The sequence below is a fragment of the Procambarus clarkii genome, chromosome 85 (genome assembly GCF_040958095.1).
Source record: "Procambarus clarkii isolate CNS0578487 chromosome 85, FALCON_Pclarkii_2.0, whole genome shotgun sequence".
Lineage (NCBI taxonomy): Eukaryota > Metazoa > Arthropoda > Malacostraca > Decapoda > Cambaridae > Procambarus > Procambarus clarkii.
This window is the reverse complement of record NC_091234.1, coordinates 21,591,199-21,606,083: the sequence shown is the minus strand read 5'-3', so window position 1 is coordinate 21,606,083 and position 14,885 is coordinate 21,591,199. Positions and strand designations below refer to the sequence as shown.

The 14,885-nt window shown below is 41.4% G+C and overlaps 1 protein-coding gene across 9 annotated transcripts in view; it reads right to left on the bottom strand.

The window, feature by feature from the left end:
* The window catches only part of LOC123746665 (regulator of G-protein signaling 7), a 390,003-nt gene that overhangs the window by 316,099 nt on the left and 59,019 nt on the right, over positions 1-14,885 (bottom strand). The gene's annotated exons all lie outside the window — the stretch shown is intronic.

Here is a 14,885-nt window from a genome sequence, read left to right as displayed (position 1 = left end):
TAGGTGTAGGACTATTAGTTGTCGGTTTTGCCAAGGTCTTCTTAAGACCCCTGTCTTTCACAACTTGCCAAGACGAGGACTTCTTAATACTGGTCTCGTCAGTCCTTCTTAATGAGGTCCCGTCAACACTGGCCTCCTCCTTCGTTTCCTCCCGAAGTCTCAGCCGTCGTACCTCCTCTCGCAGGGAATCCATCTCTGCTCTCAGAGCTCCAACCAGACTCACCAAATCTTTCACTAATCCTTCCATTATTGCAATAATAATGTTATTAGAATCGGAGCTCCAGCTAACACAACCTCTCACTGTGACTGCACCTGACTGACTGAGGTCAAAGCATCTATGGGATGAAATATCTAGAGTTGGGCTGCCTAAGATGTTGGGAAAGTTGGGAAAATGTTGTAAGTGGGGTGCCTCAGGGCTCTGTCCTGGGACCTCTGTTGTTTATAATATATATAAATGATTTAGATTCAGGTTTGAGTAGCAACATTTGCAAATTTGCCGATGATACGAAAATCGGTAGGGAAATTAATTCGGAGGAGGACTCACTATCACTTCAAGTTTGGTATAGCCATGCCCTAATCCAGCTTAATATAGCACCCCCAATACCATGAGACTATCTATTTAATCAGTCTTTCATGTGGCACTGTATCAAAAGCTTTGCTAAAGTCAAGGTACACAACATCACAATCCTTACAACTATCAACTGCCTCAATCGCGATTCTTCGGCACCCGCCGTCTGATTTCGACGAGACTGAAAACGCCAGCTCTGCCGGCAAAGACGGCTACTCAACAATAGCCGATGGGCTCGGCTCTAGCTCCGGGACCCGGCTCGCCGCTGGTATCTTCGGCGCCTGCCGTCCGATTTCCGCGGGTTCTTATGATAGTGGTTCTTATGATAGTGGTAAGGATTGCGATGTTGTATACCTTGACTTTAGCAAAGCTTTTGATACAGTGCCACATGAAAGACTGATTAAAAAAATAGAGTCTCATGATATTGGGGGTGCTATATTAAGCTGGAAACAGAGAGTTAGTATAAATGGAATCAAGTCAGAGTGGGAAAATGTTGTAAGTGGAGTGCCTCAAGGCTCTGTCCTGGGACCTCTGTTGTTTATAATATATATAAATGATTTAGATTCAGGTTTGAGTAGCAACATTTGCAAATTTGCCGATGATACGAAAATCGGTAGGGAAATTAATTCGGAGGAGGACTCACTATCACTTCAAGTTGATCTAGATAGGGTTTTGAAATGGTCAAAGGATTGGCAGATGCAGTTTAATGCTGATAAATGTAAAGTTCTGAGGTTAGGTAATGATGATAGAGTTACAAGATACGAGCTAGATGGTGTTGTGATTGCGAAGTCGGATTGCGAAAGGGATCTGGGAGTTATGATTAGTAAGAATTTAAAACAAAAGGATCAATGCATAAATGTTCGTAATAAGGCAAATCGGACACTTGGATTTATTAATCGCAGCGTTAGTAACAAGACACCTGGTGTGGTTCTCAAGCTATATCTTGCTCTAGTTAGGCCCCATTTAGATTATGCAGTTCAGTTTTGGTCGCCATATTATAAGAACATAAGAACATAAGAACAAAGGTAACTGCAGAAGGCCTATTGGCCCATACGAGGCAGCTCCTATTCTATAACCACCCAATCCCACTCATATACTTGTCCAACCCGTGCTTGAAACAATCGAGGGACCCCACCTCCACAATGTTACGCGGCAATTGGTTCCACAAATCAACAACCCTGTTACTGAACCAGTATTTACCCAAGTCTTTCCTAAATCTAAACTTATCCAATTTATATCCATTGTTTCGTGTTCTGTCCTGTGTTGATACTTTTAATACCCTATTAATATCCCCCCGGTTATGTCCATTCATCCACTTGTAAACCTCTATCATGTCACCCCTAACTCTTCGCCTTTCCAGTGAATGCAACTTAAGCTTTGTTAATCTTTCTCCATATGAAAGATTTCTAATTTGGGGAATTAACTTAGTCATCCTACGCTGGACACGTTCAAGTGAATTTATATCCATTCTATAATATGGCGACCAAAACTGAACTGCATAATCTAAATGGGGCCTAACTAGAGCAAGATATAGCTTGAGAACCACACCAGGTGTCTTGTTACTAACGCTGCGATTAATAAATCCAAGTGTCCGATTTGCCTTATTACGAACATTTATGCATTGATCCTTTTGTTTTAAATTCTTACTAATCATAACTCCCAGATCCCTTTCGCAATCCGACTTCGCAATCACAACACCATCTAGCTCGTATCTTGTAACTCTATCATCATTACCTAACCTCAGAACTTTACATTTATCAGCATTAAACTGCATCTGCCAATCCTTTGACCATTTCAAAACCCTATCTAGATCAACTTGAAGTGATAGTGAGTCCTCCTCCGAATTAATTTCCCTACCGATTTTCGTATCATCGGCAAATTTGCAAATGTTGCTACTCAAACCTGAATCTAAATCATTTATATATATTATAAACAACAGAGGTCCCAGGACAGAGCCTTGAGGCACTCCACTTACAACATTTTCCCACTCTGACTTGATTCCATTTATACTAACTCTCTGTTTCCTTTGGTATAGCCATGCCCTAATCCAGCTTAATATAGCACCCCCAATACCATGAGACTCTATTTTTTTAATCAGTCTTTCATGTGGCACTGTATCAAAAGCTTTGCTAAAGTCAAGGTATACAACATCGCAATCCTTACCACTATCAACTGCCTCAACAATGCTAGAATAAAAAGATAACAAATTTGTTAAACATGAACGGCCATTTATAAAACCATGTTGCGACTCAATTATTAATTTATGTTTTTCAAGATGAAGACGAATTTTATTTGCTATTATAGATTCGAGTAACTTTCCCACAATAGACGTTAGGCTAATTGGTCGATAGTTAGACGCAAGTGATCTATCTCCTTTCTTAAAAACTGGTATCACATTAGCAACTTTCCAAAACTCTGGCACTCTGCCTGACTCTATTGATTTATTAAATATGGTTGACAGTGGGTCACAAAGCTCCTCTTTGCATTCTTTAAGCACCCTAGCAAACACTTCATCCGGCCCTGGGGATTTGTTTGGTTTGAGTTTTACTATTTGTTTAAGAACATCCTCCCTGGTAACTGCTAAACTCGTCAACCTGTCCTCGTCCCCACCCACATAGACTTGTTCGGCTGAAGGCATATTGTTAAGTTCCTCTTTAGTAAATACAGATACAAAATATTTATTAAAAATACTACTCATCTCTTCATCACTATCTGTTATTTGACCTGTCTCAGTTTTTAATGGACCTATCCTTTCCCTAGTCTTAGTACGATATAACTGAAAAAACCCTTTAGGATTTGTCTTTGCTTGCCCTGCTATGCGAACTTCATAGTTTCTTTTTGCTTTCCTTATCTCTTTTTTAACATTTCTAACCAGTTGTACGAATTCCTGTTCTAAAGTGACCTCCCCATTTTTAATCCTTTTGTACCAAGCTCTCTTTTTACCTATAAGGTTCTTCAAATTCTTTGTTATCCACTTTGGGTCATTAGTATACGATCTATTCAATTTGTATGGTATACTACGTTCCTGTGCTTTGTTTAGAATATTCTTAAATAAGTTATATATTGAATCCACGTCGAAATCCCCATTTAAGTCACCTATCGCTGGGTTCATGTCTCGCTCCAAGACCGGCCCACACCCCATACCCAAGCCTTTCCAATCAATTTGACCCAAAAAATTTCTTAGGCTATTAAAATCAGCTTTTCGAAAATCTGGCACTTTAACAGAATTTTCTCCTACTGGTCTATTCCATTCTATGCTAAATCTGATTTCTTTGTGATCACTGCTCCCTAGCTCACTCCCTATTTCGATGTCATTAATTTGCGTTTCCCTGTTAGTTAACACTAAATCTAAAATATTATTTTCCCGTGTTGGTTCCTTAATGTGTTGCGTAAGAAAGCAATCGTCAATTAATTCTAGAAAATCTTCTGCTTCACTATTCCCTGTTTTGTTCAACCAGTTTATTCCGCTAAAATTAAAGTCACCCATGACATAAATACTGTTAGATCTAGATGCTCTAGATATTTCATCCCATAGATGCTTTGCTTCCATTCTGTCTAAATTTGGTGGCCTATATATTACTCCTATTATAATATTATTAGCTTTTTCGTTTAATTCAATCCAAATAGTTTCTGTGTGTGGCTCTGTTTTGATTCCCTCTTTGAGACTACATTTCAAATTGTCCCTAACATATATGGCTACTCCACCTCCTCGTCTAATATATCTATCTGTGTGAAATAGTTTAAATCCATATATTTGATATTCAGCTAATAGTTCTCTATTTTCTACATTCATCCACGTTTCGGTAAGTGCAATAATATCTATTTTTTCTGTGCAGACAAGAGCATTTAATTCGTTAATTTTATTTCTTAGACTTCTACTGTTAGTGTAATATACCCTAAGTGAATTGTTATTTTGCGGACCTTCTCTTTCCCTGATCGTTTTGCCAATTCCTTTCTCCCACAAACACATACTTTTATTACCTCCTTCCTCCAAATCAATTCCCATACCTCTATCTACTAACAGTTTAAACCCAAACAAACACCTCTAACCACTTCTTCTAGCGAGTTCGCAACAGCAACAACCCCAGCTCTCGATAGATGCACCCCATCACGAGCATACATTTCATTTCTTCCATAGAAGTGTTCCCAGTTATCTATGAAAGATATTGCATTTGATTTGCAATATCTTTCCAGCCGGCAATTGACACCAAGTGCCCTCGATATCCATTCATTTCCCACTCCCTTTCTTGGAAGAATGCCACATATGATCGGGATTCCTCCCTTGCTCCTAACTAACTCTATGGCTGTTTTATACCTCTGAATCAGTTCCTCACTCCTGACTCGACCAACATCATTTCCTCCCACGCTAATGCAAATAATGGGATTGTTCCCATTACCAGCCATAATATCATTCATGTTGTTTATAATATCACCAATGCCAGCTCCGGGATAGCAAACCCTTAACCTGTTCCCCCTATCTCTAGCACAAAACGTTCTATCCAAATACCTTATCTGGGAATCTCCCACAACTAATGTTTGCTTAGGTACTTCCTTTACTTTCTGAGGGGCCTGCGCTTCCTTTCTCTTCGTTGCTTTCCCTTTTGCGCGATCCACAGTCTCTCCACAGCACTCGTCCTCCAAAACGTCAAATGAATTTGAAGTTGCTATGGCGTTTGAAGGCGGCTTAATCAAAGTCTTCTTAAGGCCCCTGTCTTTCGCAACTCTCCAAGACGAGGTCCCTTTACTGCTGGTCTCCTCCTTCGTTACTTCTCGTTGTTTTTTAAGCTGACGCACCTCCTCCCGCAGAGAGTCCAACTCTGTCCTCAGGGCTCCCACTAGAGTCCCCAGGTCCTTCACTACAACTTCCATATTGCTATGATAATATAACAATATAATATCACCAATTCCAGCTCCCGGATAGCAAACCCTTAATCTGTTCCCCCTATCTCTGGCACAAAACGTTCTGTCTAAATACCTCACCTGGGAATCTCCCACAACCAAAATTCGCTTCGATTCTCCCTTTTCCTTTCGAGCAGTTTGAGGGACCTGCGCTTCAATGCTCCTCGTTACTTTGTTTTTGCCACCTCGTTGAACAACAGGTTCAACACAGCACTCGTCCTCTAATACGTCAAATGCGTTAAAAGTCCTTAGGTGTAGGCTATTAGTTGTCGGTTTTGCCAAGGTCTTCTTAAGACCCCTGTCTTTCACAACTTGCCAAGACGAGGACTTCTTAATACTGGTCTCGTCAGTCCTTCTTAATGAGGTCCCGTCAACACTGGCCTCCTACTTCGTTTCCTCCCGAAGTCTCAGCCGTCGTACCTCCTCTCGCAGGGAATCCATCTCTGCTCTCAGAGCTCCAACCAGACTCACCAAATCTTTCACTAATCCTTCCATTATTGCAATAATAATGTTATTAGAATCGGAGCTCCAGCTAACACAACCTCTCACTGTGACTGCACCTGACTGACTGAGGTCAAAGCATCTATGGGATGAAATATCTAGAGCATCTAGATCTAGAGCATCTAGATCTAACAGTATTTATGTCATGGGTGACTTTAATTTTAGTGGAATAAAGTGGTTGAACAAAACAGGGAATAGTGAAGCAGAAGATTTTGTAGAATTAATTGATGATTGCTTTCTTACGCAACACATTAAGGAACCAACACGGGAAAATAATATTTTAGATTTAGTGTTAACTAACAGGGAAACACAAATTAATGACAGCGAAATAGGGAGTGAGCTAGGGAACAGTGATCACAAAGTAATCAGATTTAGCATAGAATGGAATATACCTGTAGGAGAAAATTCTGTTAAAGTGCCTGATTTTCGAAAAGCTGATTTTAATAGCCTAAGAAATTTTTTGGGTCAAATTGATTGGAAAGTCTTGGGTATGGGGTGGGGGGCGGTCTTGGAGCGAGGCATGAACCCAGCGATAGGTGACGTAAATGGGGATTTCGATGTGGATTCAATATATAACTTATTTAAGAATATTTTATACAAAGCACAGGAACGTAGTATACCATACAAATTGAATAGATCGAATACCAATGACCCAAAGTGGATAACAAAGAATTTGAAGAACCTTATAGGTAAAAAGAGAGCTTGGTACAAAAGGATTAAAAATGGGGAGGTCACTTTAGAACAGGAATTCGTACAACTGGTTAGAAATGTTAAAAAAAAGAGATAAGGAAAGCAAAAAGAAACTATGAAGTTCGCATAGCAGGGCAAGCAAAGACAAATCCTAAAGGGTTTTTTCAGTTATATCGTACTAAGACTAGGGAAAGGATAGGTCCATTAAAAACTGAGACAGGTCAAATAACAGATAGTGATGAAGAGATGAGTAGTATTTTTAATAAATATTTTGTATCTGTATTTACTAAAGAGGAACTTAACAATATGCCTTCAGCCGAACAAGTCTATGTGGGTGGGGACGAGGACAGGTTGACGAGTTTTGCAGTAACCAGGGAGGATGTTCTTAAACAAATAGTAAAACTCAAACCAAACAAATCCCCAGGGCCGGATGAAGTGTTTGCCAGGGTGCTTAAAGAATGCAAAGAGGAGCTTTGTGACCCACTGTCAACCATATTTAATAAATCAATAGAGTCAGGCAGAGTGCCAGAGTTTTGGAAAGTTGCTAATGTGATACCAGTTTTTAAGAAAGGAGATAGATCACTTGCGTCTAACTATCGGCCAATTAGCCTAACGTCTACTGTGGGAAAGTTACTCGAATCTATAATAGCAAATAAAATTCGTCTTCATCTTGAAAAACATAAATTAATAATTGAGTCGCAACATGGTTTTATAAATGGCCGTTCATGTTTAACAAATTTGTTATCTTTTTATTCTAGCATAGTTGAGGCAGTTGATAGTGGTAAGGATTTTGATGTTGTGTACCTTGACTTTAGCAAAGCTTTTGATACAGTGCCACATGAAAGACTGATTAAATAGATAGTCTCATGGTATTGGGGGTGCTATATTAAGCTGGATTAGAACATAAGAACAAAGGTAACTGCAGAAGGCCTCGTATGGGCCAATAGGCCTTCTGCAGTTACCTTTGTTCTTATGTTCTTATATATATTATAAACAACAGAGGTCCCAGGACAGAGCCTTGAGGCACTCCACTTACAACATTTTCCCACTCTGACTTGATTCCATTTATACTAACTCTGTTTCCTTTGGTATAGCCATGCCCTAATCCAGTTTAATATAGCACCCCCAATACCATGAGACTATCTATTTAATCAGTCTTTCATGTGGCACTGTATCAAAAGCTTTGCTAAAGTCAAGGTACACAACATCACAATCCTTACCACTATCAACTGCCTCAACTATGCTAGAATAAAAAGATAACAAATTTGTTAAACATGAACGGCCATTTATAAAACCATGTTGCGACTCAATTATTAATTTATGTTTTTCAAGATGAAGACGAATTTTATTTGCTATTATAGATTCGAGTAACTTTCCCACAGTAGACGTTAGGCTAATTGGTCGGTAGTTAGACGCAAGTGATCTATCTCCTTTCTTAAAAACTGGTATCACATTAGCAACTTTCCAAAACTCTGGCACTCTGCCTGACTCTATTGATTTATTAAATATGGTTGACAGTGGGTCACAAAGCTCCTCTTTGCATTCTTTAAGCACCCTGGCAAACACTTCATCCGGCCCTGGGGATTTGTTTGGTTTGAGTTTTACTATTTGTTTAAGAACATCCTCCCTGGTAACTGCAAAACTCGTCAACCTGTCCTCGTCCCCACCCACATAGACTTGTTCGGCTGAAGGCATATTGTTAAGTTCCTCTTTAGTAAATACAGATACAAAATATTTATTAAAAATACTACTCATCTCTTCATCACTATCTGTTATTTGACCTGTCTCAGTTTTTAATGGACCTATCCTTTCCCTAGTCTTAGTACGATATAACTGAAAAAACCCTTTAGGATTTGTCTTTGCTTGCCCTGCTATGCGAACTTCATAGTTTCTTTTTGCTTTCCTTATCTCTTTTTTAACATTTCTAACCAGTTGTACGAATTCCTGTTCTAAAGTGACCTCCCCATTTTTAATCCTTTTGTACCAAGCTCTCTTTTTACCTATAAGGTTCTTCAAATTCTTTGTTATCCACTTTGGGTCATTAGTATTCGATCTATTCAATTTGTATGGTATACTACGTTCCTGTGCTTTGTATAAAATATTCTTAAATAAGTTATATATTGAATCCACATCGAAATCCCCATTTACGTCACCTATCGCTGGGTTCATGTCTCGCTCCAAGACCGCCCCCCACCCCATACCCAAGACTTTCCAATCAATTTGACCCAAAAAATTTCTTAGGCTATTAAAATCAGCTTTTCGAAAATCAGGCACTTTAACAGAATTTTCTCCTACAGGTATATTCCATTCTATGCTAAATCTGATTACTTTGTGATCACTGTTCACTAGCTCACTCCCTATTTCGATGTCATTAATTTGTGTTTCCCTGTTAGTTAACACTAAATCTAAAATATTATTTTCCCGTGTTGGTTCCTTAATGTGTTGCGTAAGAAAGCAATCATCAATTAATTCTACAAAATCTTCTGCTTCACTATTGCCTGTTTTGCTTTGTATACTTGATATACTTGAGTACTGTAAGATCCCTTATTGATTATGCTGCACCTGTCATTTCTTGTTTTGGTAAAGGTAGGATGGGCAAGTTGGAGAAGGTACAAAATGAAGCCATGATAATTATCTTAGGATGACCAAGAAATGCTATGATTGAGATAATGGAATTAATGGAATAATGGAATAATGGAATAATGAGGATGAGTTGAATCTGAAGAGTATTGGGGATAGAATTTCAGAGATAAATGTAGCCTGTCCCATAAAATTCAAATTAATTAATTAGAGGTGAGTGGAGCTAATGAATTAATCCTCTCGGTTCAAAAGGTGGGAAGTAATGAACAATGTATAAATTCACTTGAACGTGTCCAGCGTAGGATGACTAAGTTAATTCCCCAAATTAGAAATCTTTCATATGAAGAAAGATTAACAAAGCTTAAGTTGCATTCACTGGAAAGGTGAAGAGTTAAAGGTGACATGATAGAGGTTTACAAGTGGATGAATGGACATAACAAAGGGGAATATTAATAGGGTATTAAAAGTACCAACACAAGACAGAACACGAAACAATGGGTATAAATTGGATAAGTTTAAATTTAGGAAAGACTTGGGTAAATACTGGTTCAGTAACAGGGTTGTTGATTTGTGGAACCAATTGCATTTGATTTGCAATATCTTTCCAGCCGGCAATTGACACCAAGTGCCCTCGACATCCATTCATTTCCCTGGATTGGGTGGTTATGAATAGGAGCTGCCTCGTATGGGCCAATAGGCCTTCTGCAGTTGCCTTTATTCTTAGGTTCTTAGATTAGCTACCTTCCATGTGCAGGCGATGAGTCACAATAACGTGGCTGAAGTATGTTGACCAGACCACACACTAGAAATTGAAGGGACGACGACGTTTCGGTCCGTCCTGGACCATTCTCAAGTCGATTGTGATAGCTAACCTTCCATGACTCTGGCACTCTGCCTAACTCTGTTGATTTATTAAATATGGTAGACAGTGGCTCGGAAAGCTCCTCTTTGCATTCTTTAAGCACCCTGGCAAACACTTCATCCGGCCCTGGGGATTTGTTTGGTTTGAGTTTTACTATTTGTTTAATTACATCCTCACTGGTAACTGCTAAACTAGTCAACTTGTCCTCGTTCCCCACCCACATAGACTTATTCGCGTAATATAATAGAAGTGGGGTCCCTTGATTGTTTCAAGCGTAGGTTGGACATATATATGAATGAGATTGGGTGGTTTTAAATAGGAGCTGCCTCGTATGGGCCAATAGGTCTTCTACAGTTACCTTTATTCTTATATTTTTAACTATAAGAACATAAGTTAGATCACTTGCCTTGAAAACATTGATTAGTTCCTTATAATAAATGGTGTCATATGTTTATAACCAAAGAGTTCAAATTTGTGTGTAAATTTTCGAAGTAAGGTAATAGGTTTGTTTCTATAATTTGTATTCTAGAAACTTATTTTTAATTAATAACAAGTGAGGGAGCGTGAAGCAGCCTGCACATACGCCTCAATCTCCAGGCTTGTCACGTCACCTCCTCCTAGCGCGACCTATATATTAACCTGCGGTCAAGAGAGTTAGTTATTCATTTGCAGTTGGTAGCGTGTTGGAACAATTCTTACTCTGTCAGTCTGTCACACGTTCCGAGACAATGGATGCCACAGCTGTAGCTCATTGTTTTCCTAGTCTTCCACTAGCGATCTTAGTTAACGTAATGAACCTTGGTGAAGAATTTTCTGCCGACGAAATGTTAGACTTTATTGCGGAATCTGAAGACATTCTTGTCTTGCATAGTAACAATTCTACGATATTATTTGCTGGCAAATTACAACTTGGAATTTTGTGCGTATTAACTCTTTCCTTGCAGTACGACGTCGGTCAAGATGACGGAGGATTGGGAAGATGTCCTTTGGCAAATTTTTGACCTAGCACCATCTTGTGAGCCCGAAAATGACATCAATTTAAGCGCGATGGAGTCTGTCGTGAAGCCCTGGATACTAACAATGTTCGCAGACCCAGAGATGTGCCCTAACCCGTACCTGCGTCTGGGAATGGTTCACTTAATCAACATTTGGCCAAAGACTTTCTTGCAGGATGCCGCCTCGGGAAGGCAAGCAGCTGCAGGCCTGGTGATCAACAGAAAATATATAGATCTCGATTGTCTACATTCAGAGGAAAAATATGCAAAAATACTTTGTGGATTTAGAGATATGTTACTCAACCTCGATGAATATGGCCACCTTGATGGTATTGGTAATGCTGCAGATAACCAGTTAACAAGAATTAATGTCGGACCAGAAGTATCTTTGCTCTACAATCTAATGAAGTTCTTAAAACAAATGGCAGAGGAATCCTTAGATTTAGACGAAGAGTATGGGATGTCTTTGACCGAGATTGCTTTCGATTTTTTTTTGGTGCTTATGAGTTTAAGGACATTCGGGAAGACTTATAGAGCTGGCCTGGCTAAGGTCGCTGCAGATACCCTAGTTGCCATAACTGTGTCATATTTTACAATTGGCTTGACGTTACAAGATAAAGGATACGAAATTTTTGAGGACGTGTTTGATCTTACTTACAAATATTGTAATAAATTTAGTTCACTCAATCGTGTTCTGCGACTTGACCACGCACAGTATCTATCTTCCCTTGCGAAGAAGGCAGCAGATTCCGGTATTTTCTTCCATCATTTCCCAGTGCCGTACGAGGAATCATCGGAGGAGGTCCCGGAAGAGTTCAGAGACAGCGTGACGCAGGCGGTGATGGAGGCGCCGGTCCTGCTGCACTCCTCCAAGATGGTGATCGACAAGTCGACGCTGATTCGCCTCATACTGGAGTTCGGGCTGGACCCCTTCACGCGGTGCCCTCTGGTCCAGGGCTCCTATAGTCGTCCTTCCCAAACTCCAGGCGGACATCCTCGCGTGGAAGGAAATTGACGAATGTGTGGAATTGATGGACAAGTGCTTAAAATAAAATATTAAAGAGTTTGGTGATTACGAACACCTGCTGCAGCTTGATTCGGACATGGAGTTGTCCGAATAAATAATGAATGAAGTTTACTGAATTTTAAAAATGCCTCGGCAATAAATTTGTCCTATTTTTTAAGTTAATAAAGTTTTGTCATTTAATTTGAATGAGTTGTTTAATTTTCATTTTTAATAAATGAAAGCGACAATTTATTAACAGCCTATTCTAACCTATTTTTTTTTTAACAAATTTTATATCTTTAATATAAAATTGGTAAATATACAATGAAAGAGGTGAGGAGCAGGTAAGAGAAGGTAAATAGAATGAAAGGCACGAATGGGACGAGTGTAAGATTAAAAGCAAGGTCAGAAAAAGAAAGGAGGGTAAGAAAGTATTATGCTTAAATCAGGTCACGTTTGTTTACAAGGTTGGAGCATTTGAGTCTGTACTGTGAAGGGGAAGAGTCAACAAAGCCAGGACTCGGGTTCATGTTGGGTCAGGTTGTGTATCAGAGCACAGCCGACAAGACGGCGTCTGTGTAGAGTAGAGGCAGGAAAGATTATCTTAGAAGACCACCAATCAATACGATTAATTAGTCCCTAACGTGACAAGAGAGCATTGTGTCTGTAGACTTAACACTTGTGTTCCTTAAGTCTGTCTGTCAGTGAAAGGTCAGTTTCCCCACAGTATTGGAGAGGACAAGAGCAGGACATTCAGTAGACACCAGCAGCATTGGAAGCAGGCAGCAGCAGTATGGACCAGACTGCTACGAAGAGAATTAGTTTGTCGAAAGACTAATTTATGTCAAGAGGAGAAGGTTATTAGAGATTTTTTGGGGACAATTAGTATGAGAGTGGCTGCCCATATCTCAGAATATCACTATCACACACAAACAACTCGGAACCCCAGCTGAATGTTTGGAATTACGAATGTCACAGATATATTGACAACCATTTTGAGTCCTAGCGAGTCAGATCTGTGATGCAGGAGGTGTTGGATGTGACTGTTCAGACATGGTCCCAGAACGCCGAGTGTGTCAACAGTTTTATATAACCTCTTGGTATGGTTAGTATATATTAGTCTTCTCGTAAGACATACTAAGTATGTCTTACTGTTCTAATGGCAGGTACACTGTCTTCCCAATATGCAATATCTTATGCAATATAAATCTTATGCCGTATCTTATGCAATATGCCGTGACGTATAAAACGGTAGGCCGCTCCCCTGACCACCGCAACCCCACCCCATCCCCAGGCCTGCACTCCCCTACCCCTGACAATCCATTTCCCCCCTCAACCCCTCTCCACACAACAGCCAACCCTTCCCCACCCCTGACAAACCTCTCCCCTAGCCAACCCTCCCCGCCACAGGCAGCCCTACCCACACCCCTGGCAACCTTACTCCTCAATCCTGGCAACCCTTCCCCCAATCCTGACAGCCCTCCCCTACACCTTTAGGCAGCCCTACCCACACCCTTAGGCAGCCCTACCCACACCCTTAGGCAGCCCTACCCACACCGTTAGGCAGCCCTACCCACACCCTTAGGCAGCCCTCCATGCACCTTTAGGCAGCCCTACCCACACCCTTAGGCAGCCCTACCCACACCCTTAGGCAGCCCTCTCCACCACACCACGGAGCGAGGAGGACGCCGCAATATGACATAGCCGCCTGGGTAGGGTCCGGGACGGGCCATACTGGGAACTCTCTACCAGGCGAGAGTAATCGCCAGCATCACGGGTGCCACAACAACAGTGTGCCAGCATCACGGTGATACGACAACAGTGTGCCAGCATCACGGGTGCCACAACAACAGTGTGCCAGCATCACGGTGATACGACAACAGTGTGCCAGCATCTCGGGTGCCACGACCACAGTGTGCCAGCATCACGGGTGCCACGACCACAGTGTGCCAGCATCACGGGTGCCACGACCACAGTGTGCCAGCATCACGGGTGCCACAACAACAGTGTGCCAGCATCACGGGTGCCACAACAACAGTGTGCCAGCATCACGGTCATACGACATTGTGCCAGCATCACGGGTGCCACGACAACAGTGTGTCAGCATCACGGTCATACGACATTGTGCCAGCATCACGGGTGCCACGACAACAGTGCCAGCATCACGGTGCCACAACAACAGTGCCAGCATCACGGTGCCACAACAACATTGCCAGCATCACAGGTACCACAACAGTGCCAGCATCACGGGTGCCACAACAGTGCCAGCATCACGGGTGCCACAACAGTGCCAGCATCACGGGTGCCACAACAGTGCCAGCATCACGGGTGCCACGACAGTGCCAGCATCACGGGTGCCACGACAGTGCCAGCATCACGGGTGCCACAACAGTGCCAGCATCACGGGTGCCACAACAGTGCCAGCATCACGGGTGCCACAACAGTGCCAGCATCACGGGTGCCACAACAGTGCCAGCATCACGGGTGCCAACGACAGTGCCAGCATCACGGGTGCCACGACACCACCATATACCGAGGCTGAGAGCGCTGCACCTAAAACTACACTAAAAACGAATTTCATCGCATGAAACGTAGTCTTAAGAGCAAATAAAACTGCATAATGTTCCGCCATAAATATACTCTGTGGGTGAAGTGGCACATGAAGGTACAGTCACGAAAATTAAGGGAGAATTAACACTATTCGACACGTCCATAAACAGCTTCCCATCGCTGAAATGGTTGTGCAAATGTCTCCCAAGACCAGGAGACTTTAGGACAATAAGG